Genomic DNA, 13,595 nt, shown 5'->3' on the forward strand with positions numbered 1-13,595 from the left:
AATATGGTAGATATTAGACCAGTTATATCAGTAATCATTTTAGTGTCGGTGGTCTAAATATACCAATTGAAAAAGAGATTATCAGAGTGGGTCAAAAAATAAGACAAACTATAATGTATCTTCAAGTTACCTACTTGAAATATAAAGACACATATGGATTAAAAGTAAAAGTATAATCATATGCCATGCTAACTCAGGTCAAAAGAAAGCTGAAGTAGCTCTGTTAATTTCAGACAGAGAGGACTTCAAAGTTAAGAAAGTTATCAGGGATAGAGATGGGCATTGCATAATGATAAAGTGGTCAATTATCCAGGAAGACATTATGATCCTTAATAAGGGGTCACCTGGGTGGCTCAGCAGTTGAGCATCTGCCTTCGGCTCAGGGCATGATCCTGGAGTCCCGGGATCGAGTCCTGCATCAGGCTCCCTGCATGGAGTCTGCTTCTCCCTCTGCCTATGTCTCTGCCTCTCTCTCTCCCTCTCTCTCTCTCTGTGTGTGTGTGTCTCATGAATAAATAAATAAAATATTAAAAAATAATCCTTAATAGGTATATGCCTAAATTCTCAGGTAAAAACTGATACAACTTCAAGAAGAAATCGAGAAATCCACTCGTTACTGGAAGAATTCAGCACCCCTGTATCAGAAATGGACAGATCCAGCAGATAGAAAATCCATAAAGGCATAGTTGACTTCAACAGCACCATCAATCAATTTGCTATAATGGACATCTATAGACAAATTCATCCACTAACAGCAGATTGTACATTTTTCTCAAGCTCACTTTGAAAATTCACTATGATAGATCACATTCTGAGCCATAAAACACACCTTAACAAATTTAAAAGAATGGAAATCATATAGTGCATGCTCTCAAACCCACCACAATGTCTAAAATAAAAAGGATGGGCTATAACAAGTGTTGGCAAGAATGTGGAGCTTTTAGAACCCTTATTCCTTACTGGTGGAAATGTAAAATGCTGTAGTCACTTTGAAAAACAATTTGGCAGTTCCTCAAAATGTAAACATAGTTACCATATGACCTCGTAATTCTACTCTTCAGTTTATGCCCAAGATAACTAAAAACATATGTCCACACAAAAACTTGTTCATGAATATTCACTGCAGCATTATTCATAATAGGCGAAAAGTGAAAACAATACAAATGTCCTCCACCTGGTAAATGAATAAACAAAATATGATACATCCAAACAAAATGTCATATATCCATACAATAGAATATTATTTGGCAACAAAAAGGAATGACATACTGTTACAGGCTACAAAATGCATTAACCTTGAAAACATTATGCTAAATGAAAGAAAACAGTCACATACATATTGTATGATTCCATTTCTGTGAAATAGACAACTCTATAAAGACAGAAAAATAGGTTAATAGTTACAAAAGGCTAGAGGAAGAGGAAGAGGGAAGTGATTGCTAACAAACGTGAGGGTTTTTTTTTTGCAGGGTCAGGGGATGAAAACTTTCTGGAATTAGGTTGCACAGCTTTGTGGATATATTAAAAGTCACTGAATTCTACACTTTAAATGTGAAATTTTTTGGCACATGGATTATATCTCTATAAAGCCATTATAACAAAAACACGATACACTACTGAATGTGTATAGGTTTTGGAAAATTTATACTAATCTACATGATCTTGAGATCTGTATTTTGAAATACAGAATTACCATACTGTTGTCATACAGAATTAAAAGCTGACCAAGAGAATTTTGCCAGTAGTCAAGTCCAAGGAATAGAAACCATATCCATCAAGGTACTAATGCTTGAGAAGTTACTATGAATGGTTCATTGAAATGGCCTAACTGACCTATCAGAAATAGCTTTGAGAGGTGTTATTAGACTGAATTGTGTTGCCCCAAAATTCATATGTTGAAATCCAAACTCCTAATACCTCAGATAATATTTGGAGGCAGGGCCTTTAAAGAGGCAGTTAAATGAAAAGAAGTCATTAAGGTAGGTCCTAATCCAATATGACTAGGGTCCTTAATGATGACAAGATAGGAATAGACACACATGAGGAAATGTCACATGAAGACATGAGGAAAGACCATCTGCCAGGCAAGGAGAGAGGTTCAGAAGAAACTAACCAACCAATATCTTGATCTTGGACTTCTAGCTTCCAAAATTGTGAAAAAAATTAATTTCTGTCCTTTAAGCCACACAGTCTGTGGTATTTATTATGGCATCCCCAGCAAGCTAATTCAGAAGGGAAAGAGTTAGAGTGATCTTCACATCTCCCACCAAGAAAATTAGCAGAGTTCCATACTTTAAAATGTAAAGTCTATAAAACTATCAATATTAAAGGAGCCATATGTTTTTCCAGTTGATAAAATTTGGTTTCATCTGTCCCATTGCCCATGGCATTGGCCTTGCTTTCTTTGCTTTAAGTCTAAAGGGCCCTTAAAGAATCCTTGTTATGCAACAGTTAAGGAGAATTCTACCTAAGAGGATAAACGCCCCCTCCAGCAATAGCTGCAACAGCAATTAGTTAAAGGGAAGCATAAAGGCCAAGTGTCACTGGACTTTGTCATTGCAATGTCATTAACATATGACCTTCTTCTTTCTGTTTCTTGAAATCATTCTCAGTGCAGGATATCTCTGAGGCCAATTCCTAGAATTGTTCATATTATTTGCCTACAACCATTTCTGCTCTGGGGGAGGAAAGAGTTAGCATGTAGGTGGTCCCCACATGCTCCAGCCATAGAGTGGTGCCATGTCGGAGAGAGTGAGCCATGGGGTTGATGTTGGCAGGGTAGACAAGGGGGTCCAGATTGTGTAATGCTTTCTAGTTCATGTTCGTTTTTGGCCTTAATCTTAAGAATATTTAAGTCAATAGCATAAATTGACAATCACTTACACATTTCTTTAAAATACTTTCCAAATTCCTACATGATTTTACATTCACAGTTATCTTATTAAATGGCTAAAGCAGGCAAGCATCCATTTTATAGTCCTGAGACCCAGAGAAACTGACTTCTACATTATCAGAATTTGAGTTTGAGATAAAGTAAAATTTCATTATTTTAAGCTAGTGCCAGAAAGATATGATTTACAAAAACTACTTTAAAAATAGTCTCTTTGGGGTAGCCCTGGTGGCTCAGCGGTTTAGAGCCGCCTTCAGCCCAGGGCCTGATCCTGGAGACCTGGGATCAAGTCCCACGTCAGGCTCCCTGCATGGAGCCTGCTTCTCCCTCTGCCTGTGTCTGTGCCTCTCTCTCTGTGTCTCATGAATAAATAAATTAAATATTTTTAAAAATTAAACAAATTAAAATTAAAATAGTCTCTTTGATTTTAGTTATTTATAAATAGGTACTGTTTATAAGTTTGGGGTCTCTAGGTGCTAGTAATTAAAACTAATTTGTAATTAATTTGTCATATTCCTTTTAAATGAATGTTTTTTAACTGCCAAGAAATACTTGATTCTTCCAAGAATGTTTAGAGATATCCCTGAAAAATCGATATTTTACATTATAAATTCAGTTATTTAGAACACATTGGCACTTCCATTTAATTGATCTTTTAGTTTAGTGTTGTTTGTAGTTGTCAGTAATATTAGTAAAAAAAAAAAAATCAAGATACCACATTTACTCACATATTTCTCCTTCTTCAGGTACTTTTGTATTTTTAAGGTAAAAATGCAAAGTCCTTTGTACAGATGCTTATGCTTCCTGCTTTAAAATATAAATGCTATCCCCATACTTTACTCCATATGTCATTGCCCCCCCCCCACACACACACACAGATAAAAATGAAAGGATTATATTCCTACTTATGTACCACTTGAACAGGAGAGAAGAGAAAAACATTTAGCCTTCTCTTGCACTGCTGGCTTTCACAGCATTTCTTTCCCCTCAATGGCAACTCTTCTGACCCCCCTCTCAGGCAGGGTGGGAGTAAAGTGTTATCACTTCCCTTATGGAACCTCCAACCCATGAGAATATAGTGAGAGTCTAAAAATGAGGCTGGGACCTACTTGCTCCTTACCCAAGCCAGACGTATGTAGGCCTCCAATTGGAACTTGAAATGGAAGAAAATCCTAATGGAAATATCACCTTGCTGTCAGCTGTGAATCCCCTCCCTCTACTTCCTTTTGTCTCTATCACTGCAGCCTTTAAAAAGTCTAGGGCTCCCAGTGGTCCTTTTTAAGCAATGTGTTTATGTATGGAAGGAAGAGAGAGGATTGGAGATTTAGAATCCAATTAACTTTGCACCTGAGGATTGCTGGATAACTCTGAACAAGTCATTCTGCTCTAGTAAACCAAATAAGAATACTTAAGATTATTGAAGACCGTAAAAGGTGATGGTGGACTAGAAGCCAGGTACTATGATAATTTTTCCTTTCCTGTATCCTATTTACAATAGAAAACATTGTGAATGCACCCTACACCATGGAGTTGTGCAGTACACAATCTATACAACCAAACATGACAACTCTGGTTAAAGATATATGGGTTAGGGTATTATATGGGTGAGATTCACATAAAATGCTAGAATACTTAACTTTTTCTGAATCAACTGACTTTGAAAACTCTTAGGACTATCTAGGAAGATATTGGAAGTTGCATTAATTATTAATATCTAAAACCCCTTCAATCCAGAGGTGCCTGAGTGGCTCAGTCGGTTGAGTATCTGCTTTCAGCTCAGGTCATGGTCCCCAGGTCCTGGGACTGAGCCTGGCATCGGGCTCCCTGCTCTGCAGGAGGATCTGCTTCTCCCTCTCCTTCTGCCTCTCCTCCTGCTTGTGCTCTCTCTTTCTCTCTTGCTCACTCTCATATAAATAAAATCTTTTTTAAATTAATTAATTAATTTTAAAAACTCCTTCAATACAAAATACATCTATATCGTATGATTTTGGAGGTAAATTTCAAAATTATAAACCCCAGTGCACTGATGTTCAATAACCAAAATGCCATTAAAAGTAATTTGTGGAGACTTCCACTTCTTAAAGATAGACATAACTGTCTCTGTTTCTCCTGCTAAGCACATCTACAACCCGTGGACATAATATATAAAACAGACAGAAGAAGAGTCTGAAAGGTAGAGAGAAAAAGGCAGACAGGCTAAAGAACTCAAACCTAGGGAATGGCAATATGACTTTAATCAAAAACCACTGGTTATACAAAAGACCAAATCTCAACTTGAATAAAAAAAGACAATCAGCATATGCCAACACCAAGATGACACAGATGTTAGAATTATCGACAAGAATTTTAAAGTGGCCATCATGAAAACATTTCTTTTTTTTTTTTTTTTTTTTTTTAATTTTTATTTATTTATGATAGTCACACAGAGAGAGAGAGAGAGAGAGGCAGAGACATAGGCAGAAGGAGAAGCAGGCTCCATGCACCGGGAGCCCGACGTGGGATTCGATCCCGGGTCTCCAGGATCGCGCCCTGGGCCAAAGGCAGGCGCCAAACCGCTGCGCCACCCAGGGATCCCCATGAAAACATTTCTAAGTAATTACAAACACACTTGAAACAGATGAAATAATGGAAAGTTTCAGCAAAGAAACAAAGTGTTAGCAAAAGAACTATGATTTAAATCTTACACCTTCTATAAAAAAGTAAGTCAAAACAGATCATGGACTGAAACATAAAATCTAAAACTATAAGAGATTTTTTCATATAAGAGAAAATCTTCATGATCTAGGGGTAGGCAAGGACTTTTTAGACTTGATACCAAGAGCATGATTCCTAAAGAAAAAAAATAATCGATAAATTGGGCTCCATCAAAGCAATTGTAAATCCTTTGCTCTGTAAAAGACTCTGTTAAGAAGATGAAAAGACAAGGTACAGACTCAAAGATATCTGACAAGGACCATATTCAAATCTGACAAGATCTAAAATATACCAAGTACTCTCGTAACTCAACAGCAAAACAAAACAAAACCCAAACAATCTTTGTAGAAGATGACAAAAGAGAGCCCTGAGGAGGATATATGGGTGGCAAATGAACACATGAGAAGGTGCTCAACATTATGAGCTCTGGTAGACAGAAATGCCCATCATCTTGATGTCCAGAACCGAGGAATATGTTATCTTATATTCAAAAGGAACATTGCAGTTGTGATTAAGTTATCAAAGATCTTGAGATATGGTGGCTCTGCATTATGCAGGTGGGCCTGATGTAATCACAAGGGAAGGAGGAGCCTAGATAAGAGAAGAGAGATGCGGGGATCCCTGGGTGGCTCAGCGGTTTAGTGCCTGCCTTTGGCCCAGGGCGTGATCCTGGAGACCCAGGATCAAGTCCCACATCAGGCTCCCTGCATGGAGCCTGCTTCTCCCTCTGCCTGTGTCTCTGCCTCTCAATCTCTCTCTCTCTCTCTCTCTCTCTCTCTTTCTCTCTCATGAATAAATAAATAAAATCTTAAAAAAAAAAAAAGGAGAAGAGAGATGCCATGATAAGATTCAAAGACAAGAAAGGACCCAAGACAAGAAATTATAGGCAGTCTCTAGAGGTTGAAAAGAGGAGGGAAACAGATTTTCCTCTAGCACCTCCAGAAGTAACATAGCCCTACAGACCCATTTTAGATTTCTGACCTCCCTCCTGAGTCATAAGATAATGAATTTGTTCTTTTAAGGCACTAAGTTTGTGATTATTTGTTATAGCAGCAATAGGAAAATAGCACAACAAGCCATTACAGAAATGTAAATTAATACTGCAGTGAGCTCTTACTGTGGACCTATGGGAAAATTTGATAGAATAGTGACAAGACTGGTGAAGACCCATAGAAAATGGATCTCCCATACATTGCTAGTATACATGTAAATGGTACAGCCTCTCTGGAAAATTATTTGGCCATGTCTTAAAAAAAAAATCATATATTTGCCACATTATCCAGCATTATGCTCCTGAGTATTTGTCCCAAGCAAATTAAAACGTACATACACCCAAACACCTATATACGATTGTTCGTAGCAGTTTTATTTGTAAAAGCCAAAAACAAATCTATACCTATAATAAAATGGGAGACCTCTACACATATTGTCTCATTACTGATTTGAAAGTGTACTCTAACTCTAAGCCATAACCATTGAGGAAACACAGGTAAGGATACCTGAACCTTTCTGTGTTATCTTTGCAACTCCCTGTGAATTTATAAATAGTATTTTTTAATTAAAAAAAAAAAAAAACTGTGGCAATGGGGGTCCCTGGGTGGCTCAGCCATTTAGCGCCTGCCTTTGGCCTAGGGCGTGATCCTGGAGTCCCAGGATCAATTCCCGCATCAGGCTCCCTGCCTTGAGCCTGCTTCTCCTCCCTCTGCCTTGCCTCTGCCTCTCTCTCTGTCTCTCATGAATGAATAAATGAAATCTTTAAAAAAAAAAATAACTGTGGCAAAAGATAGAAAGGGACCAACTGATATCTCTACAAAAGAGATAGGTAAAGGTGTAATTAATTGTGATGCTTTGGTTAGGAAAATTAAGATGCAGATATTATACAGAGAAAGAAGGATGTTCTAATTCTTATTTTTCATACCATTTCTCCATTTCCCCCCCAATTTAAAGTATATCATGCAGGGATCCCTGGGTGGCGCAGCGGTTTGGCGCCTGCCTTTGGCCCAGGGCGCGGTCCTGGAGACCCGGGATCAAATCCCACGTTGGTTTCCCGGTGCATGGAGCCTGCTTCTCCCTCTGCCTGTGTCTCTGCCTCTCTCTCTCTCTCTCTGTGACTTTCATAAATAAAAAAAAAAATAAAATAAAGTATATCATGCATACAAAAGAATATAGAAAATACATATTTACAGATCACTCAAGATGGTGAACATGCCAATGTCTTAGAAGGCCTCTGTATGTGACTGTTAATACAGACCCAGTCTGCTCCCAGAGATAACCACTCTTCTGGCTTTTGTGATAATCATTCCTCTTCTTTAAAAGTTTCCTTTCTATTTGTGTATCTCTAAACACTATGTTGTTTAGCATTTCTGTTTTGAGCTTTATCTAAATGGAAGGATACTGCTTAGATTCCTCTGGGAGTTACTTTTTTTCCTACCATTATGTCTTTTGAGGTTTATCTTTAATGAATATGGCTGCATTTAGTTCATTTTCAATGCTAAAGAGTATTCTCTGAATGGCATGACCACAGGTGAAAATTCTGGTCTACTGCTGATGGATATGAGACACAACCCCTTTTTCAGTTTTCCTCTCAAGAGCAAGTCTGACTGGAGAGAATGTGCCTTCAGTTGTTTCTAGCCAGGTCCAGGTTGGCTGAGACTAGATCAGTAACTTTAATATTGCCGGTTGCCGTGTTAAGAAAGCCAATAGCTGGAGTATTTACCATTCCTTAGGCACCGGGCTGTAGGCTCACCCATTTAATCTTCAAGATCAATTTTAGAATCATTTTGTCAAATGAAAAAACTGAATGTATTAATATTTTAATTCATGAATAAAAATTTCCCTTCCAATATTTATTCCTCCTTTTTAAAAACATGTGATATCTGCTTTTTCTTAGTGTATACAAGTTGATTCTTTTAACCAGTAGGGTATTTTTCCCATACATTTTATTAATATTGCCATTTATCCCAAGGTAGTGTTCTTGTTCTTAATGAGAGAGAGAGATGTGTGTAGATGTGTGTGTGTATAATATTCTTTTTCTTTTTCAATTATATTTTTTGACTGATGTGTTGAAAATATACTAAGATACATATTATATACGTATATACATATGTATAGGTATATAATATATGTAAAAATATACTTTTTGTGTAAATATAACATATACGTATTTTATAGAAAGATTGGATGTATATAATTGGAGATATATGTATCTCCAATTGCTATTATACTGTTATCAACTTTAAGAGACTTTCAATTGATCCTGTTGGGTTATTGTTGTTGTTGTTTTAATAAAAATACATCAACTGCAGGGGCGCCTGGGTGGCTCAATCAGTTAAGCATCTGCCTTCAGCTCCAGTAATGATCCCAGGGCCCTGGGATCGAGCCCTGCATTGGGCTTCCTGTCCAGTGGGGAGCCTGCTTCTCCCTCTCCCTCTGCTGCTTCCCCTGCTTGTACTCTCTTGCTCTGTTAAATAAATAAATAAATAAATAAATAAATAAATAAATAAATAAATAAATCTTTAAAAAAATAAAAATTAAAAAATACATCACCTGCAAATAATAATTTATTCTATTTTACCCCACATATACAACGTTTTTCTGGATTTTTTTTTCTCTTCTAGAATTTCAAGAACAATGATAAGTATAGAATTCTGGTTTCATTTCTAATTTAACACAAATGCCTCTAGCATTTCATCCTTATGTATGACATTAGATACAGATTTGAGATAGAAACTTGTTGATTTACGAAAGATAATTAGTTTGAATATTAGTTTTAAAGAGATATTTAAATAGGTAATGAGCATTAAATTTCATTAAAATGCCCATTTAAACCTAATAGGAGAGTTTCTATAGTATTCTCTGTTCATTTTTAATTCTGTTTTCTCTATGGTTACATCTTTTTTCTTCAAAATTTCACTTACTAGGTTTTATTCTTTTGTTCTTAGTTTTTTTTTTTTTTTTTAAATGCTCATTTTGGGCAGCCCTAGTGGCTCAGCGGTTTAGCACTGCCTTCAGCCCAGGGTGCGATCCTGAAGACCTGGATCGAGTCCCACATCCGGCTCCCTGCATGGAGCCTGCTTCCCCCTCTGCCTGTGTCTCTGACTCTCTCTCTCTCTCTGTCTCTCTCTCTCTGTCTCTCTCTCTCTCTGTGTCTAATGCATAAATAAATAAAATCTTTAAACAATTTTTTTCTACAGTCATCTTTATCATTCCCTCCAGCTACTTGCCTCAGGTTTTAAAATAGTTGTTCTGAATTAATTCTTAAGGTAAATGCATCCAATTTTTGCCTAAGGAACATACTGACCACATTCCATAAGTCCTACTATAATATTCCATTTTTATTATTTTAAAAGTCAGTTATTTAATTTTTAAGATATTTTCTTTTATCAATAGTTATTTTGGGAGGTAAGTTTTGAAAGTTGGTGAATTTGTGTCTTTGAACTCATTATTAGTTTATCTTTAAGATGAATAGCTACCATTTTGTCAGTTATGAAGTTACTAAAATATGCCATCTATATAAAATATTTAATATCATTTATGTACAAATATATACAGATATGGACAGATAAGATACAAACCATCCTCAGGAAAGAGGCTGCCTCTAGAGAGAGAAACACAGAAAGGGCGAGGTCCAGAGGAAGTAAAAAAGGTGTTTCAAACTTGTCTGTAATATTTTATTTCTTTAAAAATAATTGCTAAAGCAGACATAGCAAAAGTTAACATCTATACATTCTGGGTCATAGACACCTGAATATATAGCATATTAATCTGTGTACTTTTCTGCTTATTTTAATAATTTCATTAAATGAGACTTTATTTTCACCCAACATTATGTTTTGATACATATGAGACAAATTCATTCATTTTAGCTGCCATGTAGATTTCTACCACTTATGTGTCCATTCCCCTGGTTGTTCTCATTGCTGTAATGATGGTTTGCATGTGTTCCATACGTTCATGCACAAGGGTTAAGGTAGATACCTGAAAATAGGAATGCTTATCTTCAACTTTAATAATTATTACCAACTTTACTTTTCCAAGTGGTTGTATTAATTTCCACTTCTGCCAAGAGTTCAGGAAAGTTTTCCTCTTTTACCTTATACTGGCTAATATCTGGTATGAATCAACTATTAAATTTTAGAGCATGAAATGTCATTGTAGTTTTTTTTTTTTAAGATTTTATTTATTTATTCACAATAGACAGAGAGAGAGAGAGAGAGGCAGAGACACAGGCAGAGAGAGAAGCAGGCTCCATGCAGGGAGCCCGACGTGGGACGTGATCCTGAGACTTCAGGGTCGCACCCTGGGCCAAAGGCAGGCGCTAAACCACTGAGCCACCCAGGGATCCCCCTGTCATTGTAGTTTTAATTTGCATCCTCCAAATTCCTAGTGAAGTTGAGCATCTTTTAACATGTTTATTGGGTTTTTGCATCAGAGATCTATCTATCCATATGTATCTTGCCTCTTTCTATTATGTTGTCTTCTTCCTGTTTGGTAGGAATTATGTATAGGTTCTGGATAGTGACACTATTTCTGTTAAAATCTTGCAAATATCTTTCCATGTGTTATTGTCTTTTAACTTAGTTTACAGTTGTTTTTTATTTACAAGTTGTCATTTTCATGTAGTCAAATCTGTCAATCTTTTTGCATAATCTTGTTCCTTATGAATCAACATCAAAAAATATTCTTCTAACTCCTAAAAAAAAAATTTAGAAGTTTTGCTTTTCATACTTAGGTCTTTGATCCACCGGGAAAAAAATTATATGTTATGTGAAGCCAAATGAGGAAGCAAGAATGGATAAAATTATTAGACCCCATGTTACCTGTGAAAGATGGGATAAATGAGGCACAGCCTAGATACCTTACCTTTGGAGAATATCTGTTGAATCATGCTAAGTTATCCCTTCAAAATGTTTTTGACAGTACCATCTGCTCTACTTATTTAAGAGCTTTCCAATGTATGTGAATAATTCTTTTTTCTGAAAGTTGAAATATATATGGCAGAGTACTTCATTTTCCCTACGTGACCAGGAAGGTGGGGGCTAGTAGATGCAAGGACATAAATCAATTCTTTCAAGGCTGTGACTTTGCTTCAGTCACTGGGACGCTACACTAACACTGGAAGAACTGATCAGCAAAGAAAGAGTGAGAAGCATAAATTTGTTGTCTTTTGAGTCAGATAATCATAGTCGAACTACTATTGAGTTTAGTGTGGTTTTACTATTTTTGTAAAGTAATGGACATTTCTAGAATGAAGGACAAATTCAAATATATATATGTGTGTGTGTGTGTGTGTGTGTGTGTAAGTACATTCTAAAAACAAGAATAAATAATTATGCAGCTTTTTCTCATTCGAATTAACAGACCTTCTTCCAGTCCCTCACTAGGTCAGCAGTAAACAAGGATTAGCTTTCTAGCAGAAAGCTCTTTATTATGCCTTGGTGAAAAATGGAGTTCCTACAGTACTGAGAATCTGCTAACACAATGTTTTCCCATATCTGGGCAGTAGACGGATTTATTTAATAGATACTGTATAAGAATTTTCTGTCCAGCTAAAATACATCTGAGCAAGAAGGCTAAACTTGACTGCTGAATCCGGTTGTCCAGAGAATCCTTTAGTCCTTTAGCTGTATTCAACTCTGTAATATAGTAATATATATTCCCTGCTCCTTACCAGTGAGCCTACCTTCCTGAACTTCTTTTTGTCTTCTTATGGTACTATCCACTATACCCAGTCAGGAACCTTGCATGATGTCATGAGCACTAGGTGTTGTATTAGATGTTATATGCAACTGATAAATTATTCAATACTACATCTGAAACTAATGATGTACTATATGTTGGTTAATTGAATTTAAACTTTAAAAATTGTAATAAATACATAAATGTTAAAAAAAAAAAGGAACCTTGCATGGCTCCTAAAATACAGTGGTATAAAGAATACAACATTGTACCTATACTCAACAATAATGTATTGATCCCTTAAAAATTTGTTAAGGGGTAGATCTCATGCGAGGTGTTCTTACCACAATAGGTTTTTTTTTTTTTTTTTTCAAGATTTATTTTCCTTAGTACTTCACGGATCAACGTAAGGACAAGACATGAAGAAGATGGGAAAGTGTACATACAGCTCACACATCTAGTTAGCAGAATGCAAGAGCTATGATACTAGTTTTCACAGATTACTTGATAAATTATCATAATGAAGAAAATGTGACTAAAAGTCAAGACTGAAAAATGGCTTGATCATTAGTGTGGATGCTTTAGAAGAAAGTGACTGCTTTTGCATTGCTTATGTTTGACTAGGAGATGGGAACCAGAGTTTATCACTTTTCTGAAATAGAACACCAGGAAGGAGAATACACTGAAATATGAAGACAATACATTTTTTTAGTGAGTTCCATTTCATGCTAATTGACATACAAAGTAAAAGTTGTAATAGGGCTGTAACTATGTACTCCAGTATTTTCCTCTTTAAGTCACGTTGGGTATGGGAAGGAGACACATCAGCATTTTCTATGCTTCTGACTGGATTGCCATCCTGCTGAGAAAGTTAGGGCATTGTATCATCAATAATTATTGCAGTTCATGACATCTTAAGTAAAATACCTTTAAATGATATAGACAAGAGGTAACATTAAAGGCCAAGCCACAAAAACATACTATGAGATAGCTTTATAAAATGTCCTCTATGATTTACTTACAGAAGGCTTAACTTTATATTTTTTGGAAAAGAAATTCAACCATTTTGCGGTAACATTTTGTGATAATGTCATAGCACAACATTCTGAAAAAAAATGGATTTAACACAATTATTATATTAGGCAAGCCTGGGATACATATTGATTTATGAGAACTATAAGAAGTCTATCCTCCAAAGAGCTCCAACATGCCCTAATTCAACTCAGAGAATTGCTTTGATAACTCTCTCTTGGGAAAATTAGATGAAAGCTTGCCCTAGGAGTGATTAAGAGATTTATGGGATTTATACACCAACATGAAAGCTCAGGATTTT

At 36.1% G+C, this 13,595-nt stretch overlaps 1 protein-coding gene across 2 annotated transcripts in view; it reads right to left on the reverse strand.

The window, feature by feature from the left end:
- KBTBD8 (kelch repeat and BTB domain containing 8) overlaps positions 1-13,595 on the reverse strand; it is a 91,480-nt gene that overhangs the window by 32,491 nt on the left and 45,394 nt on the right. Inside the window, exon 7 of one of the 2 annotated variants that reach the window (XR_005374774.1) lies at positions 12,981-13,121. The exons of the other annotated variant lie outside the window; for it this stretch is intronic. The gene's annotated coding sequence lies outside the window, so the exon portion shown is untranslated. Of the gene's footprint in view, positions 1-12,980; positions 13,122-13,595 lie in introns of those variants that run through there. 2 annotated transcript variants of the gene reach the window in all.

Source organism: Canis lupus, chromosome 20, assembly GCF_011100685.1.
Source record: "Canis lupus familiaris isolate Mischka breed German Shepherd chromosome 20, alternate assembly UU_Cfam_GSD_1.0, whole genome shotgun sequence".
In the NCBI taxonomy this organism is placed as follows: Eukaryota; Metazoa; Chordata; class Mammalia; order Carnivora; family Canidae; genus Canis; species Canis lupus.